The sequence below is a fragment of the Lontra canadensis genome, unplaced genomic scaffold, assembly GCF_010015895.1.
Source record: "Lontra canadensis isolate GAN:19392208 unplaced genomic scaffold, GSC_riverotter_1.0 scaffold107, whole genome shotgun sequence".
Taxonomy (NCBI): Eukaryota; Metazoa; Chordata; class Mammalia; order Carnivora; family Mustelidae; genus Lontra; species Lontra canadensis.
In genome coordinates, this window is record NW_022631101.1 from 6,417,690 (window position 1) to 6,435,436 (window position 17,747).

Consider the following 17,747-nt stretch of genomic DNA (forward strand, 5'->3'; position numbering starts at 1 on the left):
GCTCAGGTCATGAGCTCAGGGTCCTGGGATCAAGCCCCACATTGCATTGGACTCCCTGCTCAGCAGGAGTCTGCTTCTCCCTCTCCCTTTGCTTCTCCCTGCCCTCTGCTTGTGCTTTGTCTTTCTTTCTCTCTCTCAAATAAATCTTTAAAAACAAACCCGAGTCGAAACCCCAAGGGAGTCTTCCAGGGGAGACTTCCAGCCTTTGTCAGAGACTCCAAATGGCGGAATCTGACACAGTTTTGCATTTTCTCTGACATTCCAGAAGTCTATTACGTCTTTACTGCTAGAATGAACATTGCACATTGCCTACATAATTCCAATAAACTGTAATTAGAAAAGGATTTTGAATTTGTCACATTTTATCAGCCTTACCTACTGGCAGAGAAGGAATGTCCTATACAGGGCTATTGAGACTAATGTCTCTAAATTTCCAACAAACAATTCACCCACTCAGTGAAACCCTCACAGCAGAGGGTTGAGACAAATGTGCTATATTCTCACCCACACACTGATGCAAATGCCTGGGGAGTTTTCTTCACTAACACTCTTCTACCTTGAGCCCACCGTGAAGAATGTACATAAATAAGGACTCTCATACAAATGGTGATGGTTGTGAGAATTGGTAAAATATTTTGAAAAGTATTGGAAGTATGAATGAAAGCTGAACAGATGTAAGCCTATGACCATGAAATTTACCATTCGATATGTAACCAACAGAAATTTGTGCATGTGTCACCAAAGCACAAATTCTAGCATTTACATAGCAGAGCTATTCATAATAGCCCCAAACTGAGAAACACCCACATATGCATCAGGAGTGAAAGGTCAAAGTAATTGTTAGATAATTTACACAAAGTCTATTAAATGTTGAGTCCACACAATGGAACTAATGTTAGTAAATGACCTATAACATACGTTAATGAGTTCATGAAATCATTTGGAATGTGAAGTCAAATATTCTATTCTGTATGGGTCCATTTCTATAAAGTGCCAAAGAGGCACTTTGAAAAGTGATCTATGCTGTTAAATGTTACTTTATTTACTGTGGTACGTGGTAACTGGAAGGCTTATGAACAAAGAGGTTTTTTGGACTGAAAATCTGCTTTTTTTTAAACTACAAAATAGATACAGAGATGTGTTCACTTCATGCTGTTTTACTGTGCTTTGTACTTAAGACCTATCCGTGTATCTTGAAAAATTGTTTTTAAATACCTATCACCAATTTTTAAAAATTCAGCTAAAGGTAAGTAGATTGCTGTTTTCATGTCCTTTTGTTATTGTAAAGACATTAAATAGTACTGTAATTTGTTTTTAAAAGATGTGCTCTAATTCCTAGGTGAAACATGAAGATATTGAGTGTAAAACCTCCTAAATAAAGGTAAAGTAGAGAATTATTGAAAATTTACACAGAAGATAGAAAGATAAGAAAATAGACCGTGGGTAATGCAGAACATGCTATTGCGTGTTGGTAAATCTAATCCCAACTTATCACTATCACATTGAACATACATTGGTAATTGCTCTTGTTACAATCTAACATTGTTTGACTCTATTCAGCGAATTTTTTCCATAAGTTAAAACATTAGGATTAAAGTAAAATAATGAAATATAATCTGACATTTTAACCTAGTAAATTGCCAACCGGACTGTATAATAGAGTTTAATGTAGGTTGTCCTTATAGTCATTGTAAGTGGTACTGTTTGTATATTTATTAATACACAGTTTTCCAGTACTAATTGAAAAACAGTCTAACAACTAACCACACATACACATGAGCAGACATTCGTACAAGTGTGTGTGTGTATTACATCTTGATTTGTGGTCTAATGTGTGGCAAATATTTGAGTGTCTCTTATCATCTTAAAAATAGTGTTGCTCTATTTTTGTGCCACAGGGCTCAGTATAACAAGATTCATTATGTTAAGCTAACTCTCTTCAAATTATTGAATACTTAATATTTTACTACAGCTTCATTAGGTAAATACAGAGATAGCTATATTGTCATTTTTCCCGTACTTTACTAACAACTGTTTTGTCCTTGTGGAAATCCTCCTGCCACAAACTGCACATAAACAGGATTCTTTGACTTTCCCTCGAAATGACTCTTCCTAAGCTGCTACAGGTTTAGTCAAAAATTCCACTTACCTCTTCATAATGGACATGAGTGCCTCCAGGTCTCTTTCTTTCCAATATGAGAATTGTCATCTTCATGTGATACAGAAAAGTCTCTAGAGTTGCCAAAACCCGTGCCACCTTATCGTAGACCTTTTGCCTTTTTGTTTCTCACTCACCTGATGTCTTTTAAACAATTGGCCATACATCTTTGTGCTTTCATTTTTCCCACTACAGTTTAAACTAGATATTTTTATAGGGAAAAAAAATGTGCTTCTCTCCCTCCATATAATTATCCTTCCAACAACCATCATCTCTATAAAGTTGTAATGTACTAATTTCATATCTTGGCCCCAAACACACGTATTACCTGAACCAGATTTCCTTTTCCGCTTACCCCATTTTATTTCATTTTTCCCAGAGAACATTTTGTTCAGTTTCTTGAATGGCCATCTTACATACTGTTCCTTTTCCATGGAACTTTACCAGACATTCCGTGTTAATTTCTGGATAAATGTATTATGTCAAACTGGAAGTTCTGTGCTCAAAGACCTCCCCATAATATCCAGGTTGTGTCAGGATCCACGTTTTATTATCTCATAGATTCAAACTACTCCACTATAATAACAGTTATGTGAGGATTTACATAATGATCATGCAGTACTCCATTTACAATTGTTGCATTTATGGTTTATTATTGGACACAACTTCAGTCCAACATCTTTTGTGAGGTGACTGTGTCATCGCTGTAAAACCCTGTGAAGAGGAGTGAATAAACAATGGATGTTGTACATAAACATAACTTTATATGTTTCATTTCTTTTTTTATGTTATACTCAAGCCCCATTGTGGGACTTGAACTTACAACCCATGCAGTCAAACGTCTCATGTTCTATTGAATGAGCTGGCCAGGTGCCCCACTTTACATTTCCGATGACATCAGGAGATTTTGTTCCTTGTCCACACAAAACAGAGCCTGGAGACACTGGAGCCGTGGCTCATAGAATGGAGGCCTACAATTGGGAAAAATCTGTTGCTTAAGGCAGAGCAACCAACTGGAATTATTAATAACAATGCAGACTTGGAAGGTGGAAAATGGTATAAAATGATACAAGGATTCTTTGGGTGACTCTGGACCCAGGAGAGCATCTTGAGGAGAGATTGTTGGTATGGATGTGTCTGACCCACTGCTTATGCTTATACATGATGGAAACCATGGAGCCACTGGCCCAGAGCATGACCCCCAAGCAGCAAATAATCAGAGAATTGATAACAGTGTTACTGTAGTGATAATGTGGTTTTATTACCTAGCCCCGAACAGTATCCCAAATAATTTTTCATTGTGATGTTTGCATTGTTCCATTTGCCAGTCACATACACAGGAAAAGAGATATTTACCAATATTAGCAGGATCCAGCACCAGGAAACAAAGGAGCCAATGTGCCTGGAAGCTTTCACTTTAAGTTCTGCCCATGGTGGAGTTTCTGGGGGTGACTGTGATACCCTGGAAGATACTCAAGAGACAGGTGCTGCTGATGGGCACACCCCTTCCCACTCTAAAGATAGAAAACAAGTGTGCATCTGACATCACCCAGGAAATCTTTCAACTCAAGAGCTGCCACCGTCTGGGGGCTCCTTTAGGAAGCAGGGCCAAAGACTTGGCTAGAGTCAGGCGCTTGAGAATCAAATCTGTGGCCCTCACCCTTCCCCCAGTAGAGTAAAGGAGGAGATAATGGTAGAGAAGAGAGAAATTTCCAGTGATTCTGAATACTGACTGTGGTAAGATCGTTCTGATGGTCACATTCCTGAAGCCATTCTTCCAGCTTGCAATGGCTGATAATTATTTTGTCTTCAGAGTCAGAGGATCCTGCGTGGGAACAGAATGTGTGGGCTACATTTATCATGTCGACTGCAATTCAATACTCTCTACTTACCATTGGTTCCCCATTAGAAATGATCATAGTCCTATAATTTTTAGCAACAGCTTTCACCTTAGTGATGTGTTTGTACATAAGAGGAACAGACAACAGCCGTATCAAAATATAGGGTCCTTTGGTGCCATTATATAAGTTCCTGGACATGTTTATTATTAATGTTACTAGTCTAAGTTTATAATACTTTTATCCTGAGGAAAACTCCCACAGGTAGCAGCACTTCTCACTTTCAGGTGGAACTTTCCTAGCTCCCACTTTCCAGCACCTGGGATGGGTCCACATATTGGGACTTTCCCTTTCTCAAAGTGAGACTCTAGGAGCCCATCCACAGTCCACTTTTCATACTCCCTTGGAGCCAGGAAGGCACACCACCTACCCCAGTGGTGGCTACATTGAACGCATTCTGGATGTAGCCACTTGGATCTCGGAGAGCTTGCCAGTAGCCACCAAAGCTCCTGGGAATTGGGGACTTGAGTGATATGATAGCCAGTGTTGGCTGGACCACAGGGAGGACATGAGGGTGCTATGCTGGCCCTTACCCAACACCTCTGGGAGCCCTGAGGACTGAGGCTTGGCACTGAGAAAGCTGGACTCTTTCCTGAACAATTTAGCTGAAAGCTGGATGTTTGGGAAAAGGCTGGGGGTGGGGGGGCATGGCGGGAGGGGTTGTCCTGTGAGGGAGTGAGCATGCTGGGATGGAAAACTGCAGCTCAGTGCCACCAGGGGAGCTGAGGTAGAGCCTTCCAGTTCCAGACCTTCACTGGCATGTGGTGACCCCACCCAATGCCTCCTGGGAGTCCTGGGTGCTGGAAGCCTCACAGTCTGCGCTTGGAACTTCCCATATAGTTCCTTTCCCAACTTTCACCGGGGGTATGGCAGGGGCCAGGTACTGGGTGGTGGCTCTGGGTCACACCAGTGGAATGATGCTTCTTGAAAATCAAGTTGACAATTTTGTCTTCCTGTACTTTTTTTTTTTTAAGATTTTATTTATTTGACAGAGATCTCAAGTAGGCAGAGAGAGAGAGGAGGTAGGATCCCTGCGGAGCAGAGAGCCCGATGTGGGACTTGATCCCAAGACTCTGGGATCATGACCTGAGCCGAAGGCAGAGGCTTTAACCCACTGAGCCACTCAGGCATCCTTCCTGTACTTTCTTGTAGGTGTTTTCCTTTGGGGTCTTAGATGGAGCTCTTTTTAACACTTTCTCCCAAGTTAGTATGGATTTGATCACTTTTAGGGCAGAGGCTATGGTTTTGGAAAAAATCAACTTTTTAATTATACCACCCTCCTTTTTAAGTCCTCTTCCCCCCTTTCACCTTCCTTTGAAATCTTAAGTCTGGAGCAACCAGAGGATAAACCCTGAAAGGAAAGTGATTTCTTTTCAATAGCCACTCTTCTGAGAGTTTGGGGTGAGGCACTAAGGTCGTGTAGGTGTGCAATGATCAACTGCTGTAGGCTGTCAGGTTTCAGATGTTACCTGACACCCTGAGGCCATCTGTCCCCAGTTTGCTCTTACCCTTGCACACTTCCACCCTTCTGCCCTTATTGCATTATAGTGCATAGAGTGCAGAATGGGCAGGAGAACCAGGCTGATTTCTTAAGTATGTGGCAGTGTTCTTTGGTGGTCTTCAGGCAGAATTTTTTTTTTTTAAGACTTTATTTGACAGATCACAGGCAGAAAGGCAGGCAGTCGGGGGGGGGGGGTGGTGGGGGGGAACAGGCTCCCCGCTGAGCAGAGAGCCTGATGTAGGGCCCAATCCCACGACACTGAGACCATGACCTGAGCCAAAGGCAGAGGCTTAACCCACTGAGCCACCCCGGCACCCCTCTAGGCAGATTTTTAAGAGCTGAAAGAAAAAAGAAAGTTACTTGCCTTATAGATTAGCATCAATTTTCCTTTCTTTTCTCCCCTCTCCCTGTAAAGACAGAAACTTGAAATTGTTTGGGGCTAGGTGGTGGTGGTGGTGTTTTGCTATTTTATTAAGGTTTTAAAATTTAAATTCCAGCTATATACAGTGTAATATTAGTTTCAGATGAACAATATAGTGATTCAGCACTTCCATACCTCACCCAGTGTTCACCTGGACAAGTGCATTCCTTAATCTCCATCACTGTTTAGCCTACCCACCCCCAAATCTATGGTAACAATCAGTTCAGTCTCAATAGTTAAAGAGTCTCTTTCCTAGTCTCTCTTTTTTCCCCTTTGGTTGGTTGTTTTGTTTCTTAAATTCCAGATACAAGTGAAATCATAAACCATTTGTCTTTCCTTGACTGAATTATTTCATTTAGCTTTCTTGCTCTATCAATGTTGTTAACAAATGGCAAGATTTCGTTCTTTTTTTTATGGCTGAAAATATTCCATTGTATACATACACCACATCTCCTTACCCTCAGCTGTTGATGGACACGGGCTGCTTCCTTAATTTGGCCATTGTAAATGATGTCACAATAACTTTAGGGTGCATGTATCCTTTTGAAAATTACTGTTTTTGTGTTTAGGAGGTAACTACCCAGCAGTCATTCTATTTTTAACTTTTTGAGAAACTTCCATACTGTTTTTCACAGTGGCTGCACCAGTTTGCATTCCCATCAACAGTGCAAGAGGGTTTCTTTTCTCTCCACACCCTTACCAGCTCTTGTTTTTTTTCCTGAGTTTTTTATTTTAGCCATTCTGCCAGGTGTGAGGTGATAGCTCATTGTAGTTTTAATTTCCATTTCCCTAATGAAGAGTGATGTTGAGCATATTTACAAGTATCTGCTGCCATCTGAATGTCATCTTTGGGGAAATGTCAATTCATGACTTCTGCCCATTTTTTAATTGGATCATTTGGTTTTTGGATATTGAGTTATATCAGTTCTTTATATATTTTGGATACTAACCCTTTATCAGATATGTCATTTGCAAATATCTTTTCCCATTCCACAGTTTGCCTTTTAGTTTAGTTGATTGTTTCCTTCACTGTGCAGAAGCTTTTTGTTTTTATATAATCCCAGTAGTTTGTTTTTATTTCCCTTGCCTAAGAAGCCATATCTAGAAAAATGTTGCATGACCAATGTAAGAAAAATCACTGTCTCTCTTTTTATGTTTTTTTTTTTTTTTTATGTTTTCAGGTCTCACGTTTAGATCACGATTTTTATGTTTTAGATCATGATTTTTATGTTTTCAGGTCTCACGTTTAGATCATGAATCCATTGTGAGTTTATTTTTGTGTATGGTGTAGGTAAGTGGTCCAGTTTCATCCCTTTGTGGGTAGCTGCCTGGTTTTCCAAACACCATTTGTTGAAGTGACTCTCTTTCCATTGCATATTCTTGCCTCCTTTGTTAAAGATCAATTGACCATATAATTATGGGTTATTTGGGGGTTTTCTATTCTGTTCAATTGGCTTATGTGTCTGTTTCTGTGCTAGTACCATATGGTTTTGATTCCTACACTTTTGTAATATAATTTGAAGTCTGGTATTGTGATACATCCAGTTTTGTTTTTCTTTTTAATTATTTTACTTTTTATTCCCCCCCCCCTCCTTGTTTTTCTTTTTCAAGATAGCTTTGTCTATTCAAGGTCTTTCATGGTTCCATACAAACTTTAGGATTTTTTGTTCTAGTTCTGTGAAAAATGCTGTTGGTATTTTGATAGGGATTGTATTAAATGTGTAGATTGCTTTGGGTAGCAAAATTACTTTTTTTTAAGATTTTATTTATTTATTTGACACACACACAGAGAAATCACAAGTAGGCAGAGAGGCAGGCAGAGAGAGAGGGGGAAGCGGGCTCTCCGCTCAGCAGAGATGTGGGACTCGATCCCAGGACCCTGAGATCATGACCCAAGATGAAGGCAGAGGCTTAACCCACTGAGCCACCCAGGCACCCAGGTAGCATACATATTCTGCTAGTATTTGTTCTTCCAATGCATGAGCATGGAATGTCTTTCCATTTCTTGTGTTGTCCTTGGTTTCTTTCATCAGTGTTTTATAGTTTCCAGAGAAGTCTTTCATCTCTTCTGTTAAGTTTATGCTTGGGTATTTTATTATTTTGGGTGCAATTGTAAATGGGATTGTTTTCTTAATTTCTCTTTCTGCTGCTTCATTATCGGAACATAGAAGTGTAATATTTCTGTATATTGATTTTATATCCTTCAACTTTATTGAATTTGTAAGTACTAGTAGTTTTTTGATGGAGTCTTTACAGTTTTTCTATGTATAGTATCAAGTTATCTGCAAATAGTAAAAGTTTTACTTCTTCCTTAGCACTTGGATGACTTTTTGTGGTTGTTGTTGTCTGATTGCTTGGCTAGGAATTCCAGTACTGTGGTGAGAGTGGACATCCTTGTCACTTTCCTCACCTTAGGTGAAAAGCTGTTTTCCCCATTGAGTTAGCTATAGGTTTTTCATATAAGGCCTTTTACTATGTTGAGGTACGTTCCCCTTAAACCTACTTTATTGAGTGTTTTTATGATGATTAGACACTGTACTTTGTCAATTGCTTTTCTCCATCTGTTGAAATAATTATGTTTTTTAATACTTTCTCTTACTAATGTGATGTATCACATTGATTTGTGAATATTGAACCATGCTTGCATTCCAGGAATACTGCTTGATCATGGTGAATGATTTTTTTTAAATGTATTGTTGGATTTGGTTTGCTAGTATTTTGTTGAGAATTTTTGCATCTATGTTCATCAAGGATATTGGCTTGTAGTTCTCTCCCTCCACCCCCACCCCGTGGTGTCTTCATCTGGTTTTGGATTCAGAGTATTGCCTGTGAAGCCATTTGGTCTTGGACTTTTGTTTGTTGGGAGTGTTTTATTACTAATTTAATTTCATTGCTAGTAATTGGTTGTTCAAATTTTCTGTTTCTTCCTGCTTCAGTTTTGGTAATTTATGTTTCTGGGAACCTATCCATATCTTCTAGGCTGCCTAATTTGTTGGCATATTGTTTCTCATAATTGTTTAAAAAGATTTTATTTATTTGACAGAGAGATCACAGGTAGGAAGAGAGGCAGGCAGAGAGGGAAGGGGAAGCAGGCCCCTTGCTGAGCAGGAGCCCCATGCGAAGCTCCATCCCAGGACCCTGAGATCATGACCTGAGCTGAAGGCAGAGACTTTAACCCACTGAGCCACCCAGGCGCCCCTCATAATATTCTCTTAAAATTGTATTTCTTTGGTGTCAATTGTTATTTCTCCTCTTTCATTTCTGATGTTCACAGAGTCCACTGTTTTGTTTTTGTTTTAGGGTTTTTTTTTTTAATTAGTCCAGCTACAGGTTTATTGGTTTTGTTGATCTTTTCAAAGAACAAGCTCCTGGTTGTTCTATTGTTTCCTTAGTTTTTATTTCATTTATTTCTACTCTAATCTTTATTATTTTCTTCTGTCGGTTTTAGGTTTCTCTGTTCTGCTTTTTCTAGCTCCCTCAAATGTAAGTTGTTTGAGATTTTCTTGCTTCTTGAGGTAGGCTTGTATTGCTTTCCTGTTAGAACTGCTTTTGCTGCATCCCAAATATTTTGGACTTTTATTTGTTTCTGTGTAAATTTTGATCTCTTGATTTCTTGTTTGACTTATTGATTGTACCATTTCACCTGTATTTGTGCTCTTTCCAAAATTTTCCTTATGAGTGATTTTCTAGTTTCATAGCACTGTGGCTGGAAAATGTTGATAAAAAATGGCAGTATTTCGCATTGCTAGGTTTTCCCATTTCACATTCAGGTTTGCATCCCTTTTACAGACAGGTATGTTCCTTACTTAGCTAAATTGCTTAAATTAAATTCTGGACCCAGCCCTGGCCCATTTTGGATCCAGCCTAAGTTCCTGGATCCAGCCGAAGAACCACATCCACTCACTACCGAGGAACGGGTCCCAGACCACGGAGTCTGGTTGGCCTGTCCAAAGAGCAGCGTCTCTACCTCTAGGACAAAACCGTTTTTAACGAAAACCATCTCAGCTTGAGAAACAGTAAATAGGTTAGCTTTCAACCTAAGTGGCCCAAACGACTATAGCTCTACCTCACACTGTTGGAGACATCACTTAAATTAGGCAGCACGCCTGTCCCACAGGAAGCGACAGAAATTCAAAAGGCTGGAAATCCCAAAGAAAGACACGTTCTGGGAGCAGGCTGGAGGAAACCAGGCCCCACCCACCGACCGTCCAAGGCTCCTGGCCTCACCCCTGAAGATCCAGCCAGGGGCTTCGCTGGGGTGCGCCCAGTGCCGGAAGCTCTCAGCCCAGCATCCGCTCGGCCCCCTCTCCTTCGGTTCTTTGTGGAGGGATCTTAACCTTTTTCCTCCCATTACCGGAAGCGCTCCTCCAAGCTCCGCCCCATCCCGTCCACGCAGCCCCGTTCTGGCCAGTGTGTGTGTCCGAGTCGTTCCCGGAAGCGCTCCACCCAAGCCCCGCCCTCAGAGGTGAGCGGCCCGGCCTGGCCACTTTTCACAACCTGCCTGTTGCCGGATGCGTTCTGCCGGGTCCCCTCCGTCCGCGGCTGCCGAGTTCTCACACTGGGCGGAAACTTAGCTTATCCTTCCCTTTGCGGGAAGCGCTCCACTCCGGCCGCGCCGCAGCCCTGCCCTTCCACCAGCGCGCACGCGCAGTTTTTTACAGCTCTGTGGGCCCCGGCGCGACTGGGTCGCTTAAAAGCTCACGACGGCTTCCGTTGTTTTCGGTCCTTTCTGTTCCCTGCGTCAGAATCTCGGCCCCCAGGCCTGCACCCTTGGGGTCTCCACGCACATTCGAGTCCCTTCAACCGCGCCTCCCACCGCGGTAAGTAGCGTGTCGCGGAGACACACAGAATCCTACGGGCGGCGCTGCCGGCCCGGGGTCCCGGTGCCTTTCGGTTCCCATCGTCGGAGTCGGTCCCCGCCGGTGGTCTCAGGCCCTCGAGCCTTCGGACGCCGCCTGCCGCGCTGTCTCCGTGCTTCACGCCGTCCCGGGCACCGCTCCCACCCGCGCCGTGGGAGTCCAGGGAGGTGGGCGTGTGCGCCCCGCGCCGCAGCCTGGCCCGGCTCGGCCCACAGACGCGCGGAGTCTCTCTGGCCCTGGTATCGCGCAGACCGCGCCGCCCTCCTGAGACGCCCCGGTGCAGCCCCGCGTGCAGTGAGGGGACCGAGGCCCAGAAAGGGCACCTTCTTCGGTGCGGGCTTTCAGGAGCGGGATCTAGGACGGAAGATCGCGGGGAGTGACGGAGCAGGTCCCTCACGCAGCATGGGGGGCCTCGTGGAGGCCGTGACTGCGGCAGACGAGGGATGGGGTGGGAGCCGGAGAGAGAGAATGGCGGAGGAAAGAGCAGTGAGAGGGTCCGTAAGAGACGGCGAGATGAGGAGGATGCGGGAGGGACTTGCAACGAGGCCCTAAGAGCGGAAGGGCAGGTCGCCAGCGGAGAAAAGAAACGAGCGAAATGTGGAGGAAAGGGCGGCGCTCCGGACAAGGGGAGCCGAATAGTAGGGCCCTCGGTTGACAGAAGTGGGGTGACAAGGGCGACGCGCTTCACGCAGACAGTGGGAAGGAGAAGAAGGTTTTGGGTAGACGATGCTGGGACAGAGAGGCGGTAGGGATGACCGCGCAGAGAGAAACAGCAGTGCGAGAGCCTAGCCAGAGTGTGTGACAGGAAAGAGGGAACGGAACTGGGGAGCAGAGAGGACACGGGTGGGGGGAGGGAGAGGCCGAAATCTATGGAGATGGGAACAGTGCGAAAGCTTGGGCCGAAAGAGTAAGGGAAGGTGAAGTAGGTTTCAAGAGTTTCCCAAAGGTGTAGATGTAGTGAGAGAAAAGGGGAGAAGACAGGGCGGAGCCAGGGGAATCACGGGAAAGGAGAAACAGTGGAGAGAATCAGGAAAGAGAAACACACGAACAGATTAATAGAAATCCTTGGGAGGGAGAAGGAAGGGCAACTGAGATCTGGTTGAGTGGTGGTTAATGGGACATGGGGCTCCATAATGTATTTAAATTTGCTTGTTGATTGGTCATGATCCCAGGGTGCTGGGATGGAGTTCCCCATATGGCTCCTCCCTCTGGCTGCCTCTTTGCCTACTTGTGTTCTCTTGCTCTCTGTCGTATAAATAAATGCAGTCTTCAAAAAACTGGGGGGAATTAAGTCAATATCTATTCCCTGGACCCAGGCATGCACACAACACACAGACACACAGCTCCCCTCTCAGGAAGTGGGGCTACAAAGCATGTGCTAAGATTGCACACAAACCCTCCCAAGTGGCCACAGAAAATCTGGCTTTGAGCAACCTGCAGCAACCTTGGCCCTCTATCAACCTAGGCTTTGACAAGCCCCTCATGATGCCATCTGCCTATAGGTACACAGGAATAAGGCAGAGCTCAGCCCCAACCTAAGTCTGTGTCTACAGCACAGTCCTTCAACCAAGCCTGAGCTGTCTCCCTGCTCTGTGTCCTTGGTGAACCTTGTCCAGTCCTACCCCCTCCTTTCTGCTCAGACCCTCGTACAGGAGCACAGTGCGCTCAAGGCCAGCCCAGCTACCCAAATTCTGTGCCTGTGGGAATTTAGGTGCTCACCTGCCCTAGGTGATCAGGGCCTTAGCCCTGGTTGTGGTAGGGACAAATACACATACAACACGGGAAGTATAATACTCTGAGCTCAAAATAAGGGAAAAGATTTCCTTCACCTCTCTTTTCTTAGAATGTTCAGTTTAGCAATCTTACAATTTTCTTCTCCACAGCTTTGAAATACACATAAATCCTTTAAAGCTGAAGGAAGCTTTTTTCAGGTTTCAGGTCTAGGAAAGTCTTTTTTTTTTTTTTTTTTTTTTTTAAGATTTTATTTATTTGAGAGAACACGAGTGGAGGGGAGGTGCAGAGGGAGAGGGAGAAGCAGACTCCGCTGAGCAGGGAGCCCAACACGGGGCTTGGTCCCAGGACCCTGGGATCATGACCCTAGCCAATGGCTAGGTGCCTTCTAAGAATGTCTTTCTCAACTGCATGGGATCAACCTCTTTGACCTGAGCATCAAGGGGGATAGCATGTCCACCCCTCATTTTCTGCATGATGGTAGGAGCCTAACTCCAGTAGGAGCAAGTTCCATGGTGCAGAAATACTCCTGTCCTAAAGATGTGAGTTTACTTCAACTTGGTAGAAAGCCAGTTAACGCCCGGATGGTCACCCCAAATTTCAAGTGCTGTCAGATCCTCTTGCTTGAGGCCTAATTGTTCCTTTCCCTGCGCATGTGAATATAATAAGTTATATCCGCTTGGCTATATGAAAGGGTGAGATTTCTTTCGGTCTTTAATCATTTGGTAGATTGCCTGTAATTGGCACTGCAATCTGGTTTAATGCTTATCCTGTAATAAAAGTGTTTTCTTGGGGCTCCTGGGTGGCCCAGTGTGTTGTGTGCCTGCCTTCGCCTTGGGTCATGGTCTCGGGTCCTGGGATCAAGCCCTGCATTGGGCTCCCTGCTTGGTGGGGGACTTGCTTTTCCCTCTCTCTCCTCAAATAAATAAATAAAATCTTTTTTTTTTTTTTTTTTTTTAAGTGTTTTCTTTCTCTTCTGTATTTGTCTGGAGGTTTTCTGGTTTGGGAGATTTTGCTATTAATTCTGTTTCCCCCAACACTGGCCAGAATTATGATCCCTGCATAAACACACAAGGTGTCCATCAAAACCCCTCTGGAGGGGCACCTGGGTGGCTCAGTGGGTTAAAGCCTCTGCCTTTGGCTCAGGTCATGATCCCAGGGTCCTGGGATTGTGCCCCACATCAGGCTCTCTGCTCAGCAGGGAGCCTGCTTCCCTCCCCACCACCCCCCATCCCCCACCTCTCTGCCTGCCTCTCTGCCTACTTGTGATCTCTGTCTGTCAAATAAATAAAATCTTTAAAAAAAAAAAAAAAAACCCTCTGGAGGGTCATTTGACAGATTATCTCCCCCGCCGACACCACCCAGTTCCCTCTTGGGCTTCCATCTCTAACCCACAGCTGTGCAGCACAGAGTTCGGATGCCCCAAAGTCTTCATGCAGGAAGGTGTCTCATCTATATGTCTGCTAGAGCAAAATTAGACCAGATTCCCATGGAGACAACATCACAGGGTGGTAGTCAGCAGTTCCAGCTCTTCTAATGTACAGACCTTAAACTGATTCGGACAGTGGGGCCTGGGAATCCCAAGGAGACAAGCGCGTGCACCAAGTTGGTGTGAAAATCTGAGTTGCCTCCATCTCTTGCCCAAATGCCCACCCATGTGCAGAGGGTGCCTGCTGCACCCCTACCCCTACAGAGAACTAGTACTGCAGCTCCAAATTCTGAATCCACCGCTTGGGGATTGTCGAGATACACTAGAGCATCATCTCCCATCTGGGTTCCCTCCTATCACTGTAACAACCACAAAGACAGAGGTACGATCCCACCTGGAATCTGCACACACAGCCTGTTCTGCACTTGGGATTCATGAAAGAAGGCAAGATTTCTGTCTGAGGATATGCAGATAATTCAGGAGAGATACTATTTTCTTGAGCTTGAGGGATGAACGAAGACAAAAAAACAAAGGCCCACACTGGAGTGGGACCCCGGTGTTGTCCAGATTTCTAACAGTGACTAGATGCAGCTGTCTGAGGTGCTCCTGACGGTCAGTTCAATGCCAGCAAGCACAGGCATCAAAAGCAGCACTTCTCAGGGACACATTCCCTGCCCTGAGTCGTGTCAAGAAAGGAGAAGATCCCTAGCCATGGGAGGTCAGGACTCAGAAAATACCCAGAGCCATGACAATTACACCTCTGTGTAAACTGTTAGTGGAGTCGAGACATCTTACATAAGAGTGTTTTGCTCAGGGAAAGGTAATATCACAACTGTGTCCAAGGGTGATCTCAACCTAGCAGATGCCACAGACCCAGCCTGCATCTCTATTTATATCACTTTGGGGGCATCTGGTTGGTTTTACTGGGGACACTCCCTCCAGCACCAGGGACTTGGGATTTGGGGGAATGTCCTGTGCTGACTGGGGCAGGATGACAACAGAATTTGAATTTGCTTCCATCTCAAAGGAGCTGGAGTGAGTCATTTGCTGTCCTCTTCTTTCCCCATAGAGGGAATCTCCTTCATGGCACTGAAGTAAGGAGTCAGGTTCCTTGTACTGTGATGAACACTGAGGAGGCTTAGAAATGCAAACTGATAAAGTGGTGGTTTCTATTAATATAATCTTGGAAGAACAGAGATGAAGAGCCATGATCCCTACCATCCAGAGACTTTCAGTCTACAACAAATGGTTAAGTGGTGAAGATTGTGGGGTCACTATAAGGAAGAGATAGTTTACAGGGGACTATGGCTTCATTTCTATGTGGTTTGGTGAGTACTGATGGGGTGCCTGAAAACCATCTACAGAGAAAAGAGTTTTTATTATTAGCAGTAGTAATTGTATTTGTTTACCTCCCTAAGAGTAAGATATAGTTGACCCTGGGGGTTTGGGGCACCAACCCCACTGTGTAGTTGAAAATCCATCTATCACTTTTGAGTCCCCCAAAACTTAACTTTTAATATGGAATGCTTCACAAATTTGCGTGTCATCTTTGTGCAGAGGCCATGCTAATCTCTGCATGTTTCCAATCCCACCATATGTGCTGTGGAAGCAAACACCCAAAAACTTAACTCTTAACAGGCTACTATTGACTGAAAGTCTTACCAATGACATAAACAATTGATTAATAACATATTTTTATGTATATATGTATATAAAATATAGTCTTACAATAAAGTAAGAGAGACAGTGTTAAGGGAATCAAAAGGAAAATACAGTACTGTATTATAAAACATCTATGTCTATGTGGTCTGGTGCAATTCAAACCCATGTTTTTCAAGGGTCAACAGTAGTTTCTAATACACTTACCTCAGAAAACTTTTTTTTTTTTAAAGATTTTATTTATTTATTTGACAGAGAGAGGTCACAAGTAGGCAGAGAGGCAGGCAGAGAGAAGGGGAAGCAGGCTCCCTGCCGAGCAGAGAGCCTGACACGGGCATCGATCCAAGGACTCAGATCATGATCTGAGCCAAAAGCAGAGGCTTAACCCACTGAGCCACCCAGGCGCCCAAGAAAACTCTTAAGTGTTTATATTAAATTGCTTATTTTATGTTATAAAATGGACAGGGAATTGGCTTAAGTAGAATACAATCATACAAAGCTTCTGCTAGGCAAATTTAGGAAGACAGAACTGGAAATAATTCATCCCATAGGCAGGGAAGCCTAGAGCCTTTGCCTTTGCCTCCCAGCTCCATCCAGAATCCTGTCTTACTGAAGCTTTTCTGTGTCTGGCTGCACTCTGTGCTTTCCCCTCTGAGCAGATTAGAGCAGGTTTGGGGTGCCTTCCGTGTCTTAATGGTAGATGCTAATATTTTGCTGAAGTCCAAAAGCAGATATATGGGAGCAAAGATTGTATGGTTTGGTGCCTTGATTTCTGTCTTTCTCATTAAATTTGGTGCCTTGGAAAGGGTTGACACAGGCCCCCCGCCCCAGAATGTGCCACTTTGGCATGTGGATTATTTGGACCTGAAGGCAATTGAGATCCCGTGGGCTCAAGAGAAATTTTGTTCCTTAACCACATAGAGGAATCTAAGTTGGGGGGCTCTTTCTAAAATAAGAGTTATTATAGGAGACAAATTTTATCTGAGTGACCCATCTGTTGGCAGGACAAATATTTAATTACCACTGTTGGGAAGCAAGAATTTGTGTCTCCTTCAAGAATCCTTCTAGCTGGACTACGAATCAAACTGGGGGAATAAAAAAGAATCAAATTGATGTGAGACAGATAAACATGAGAAAATCAAATGTAATGGCATACCTATGGGGAATACCACATAGACATGGAAATTTGGCAGAATGAGATGTATAAGTCATTCTGGAGTAAGGAGAAAGGGGGTAGGGATCTAGGGTTTCAGAGGAAAGGAATGCATCTCACAGGATGATAAGCAAATGTTTGGAAATTAGAGTTTTGCTCACCTGCATATATCCCCTTTGGCCTCACCAAAGTAAATCCCTTTCTTGTCTCACCACCACTTGTTTCTCTGCCTTTGGATTTTGTCAGGGGCCAGTGGCCAAACCTGGTCCATTTGGGAACCCCCCGTGCCCCAGCTACAAAATGGAAATGATTGCCACATTCAGGGCACTGACTGGCCTAGAATAAACAATGGAAAAACAAGTGGTTAACTGATAAAGATCACTGTCATGAAGGACTGGAGTATCCATTAGTTTGCAACTGTCTTAATTATTTACAAGAAAAAAATTAAAAGGCAATTTTATCAATAGCGAAACTTCTGGAAACCTATAGACTCAATTTCCTGGAGCCCTAACATCACAGTCCCTTCCATAGGATAGAACATCTTGTGTAATCAGTACTCCTCACAACTCCAGTGCAGCTCTTTCTTGTCCGCGTGCTTTAATGAAACCACCCTTTCGCACCAAAGACTTCTCAAGAATTCTTTCTTGGCCATTGGCTCCAGACCCCAGCACTCCAAACCTTATCAGTGCATATATGTGATTTTATACAGTATCTGTTTTTTTTCTGTTTGGCTTACTTAACCTAACAAATGTCTCCTCCAGTTTTATTCTGTTGCTGCAAGTAGAAGGATTTTCTTCTTTTCTGAGGCTGATATATATTTACCAAGAAGAAATTAGATGGGAGACCTCTGCCAGGAAGATAGCTAATACCAGAGATAATTTTTTATACCAGGAAGAGTTACCTGCCTGGTGTGGCAAACATTTGGTTTCCAAACATCT

General features: G+C 43.7%; 1 long non-coding RNA gene, 1 other non-coding gene and 1 pseudogene across 3 annotated transcripts in view; 1 reads left to right on the plus strand and 2 right to left on the minus strand.

Moving 5' to 3' along the window:
* Positions 1 to 3,055: 3,055 nt before the first annotated feature.
* On the minus strand, positions 3,056 to 10,329 carry LOC116855965 (annotated as a pseudogene).
* Positions 10,330 to 10,709: 380 nt separating this feature from the next.
* LOC116856159 overlaps positions 10,710 to 17,747 on the plus strand; it is a 57,141-nt gene continuing 50,103 nt past the window's right edge. For both annotated transcript variants that reach the window (XR_004380481.1, XR_004380482.1), the window contains exon 1: positions 10,710 to 10,798. This is a non-coding gene — a long non-coding RNA (uncharacterized LOC116856159). The remainder of the gene's footprint in view (positions 10,799 to 17,747) is intronic.
* On the minus strand, positions 15,510 to 15,613 carry LOC116856208. The gene has a single exon (XR_004380504.1). It is a non-coding gene; the product is annotated as a U6 spliceosomal RNA (small nuclear RNA).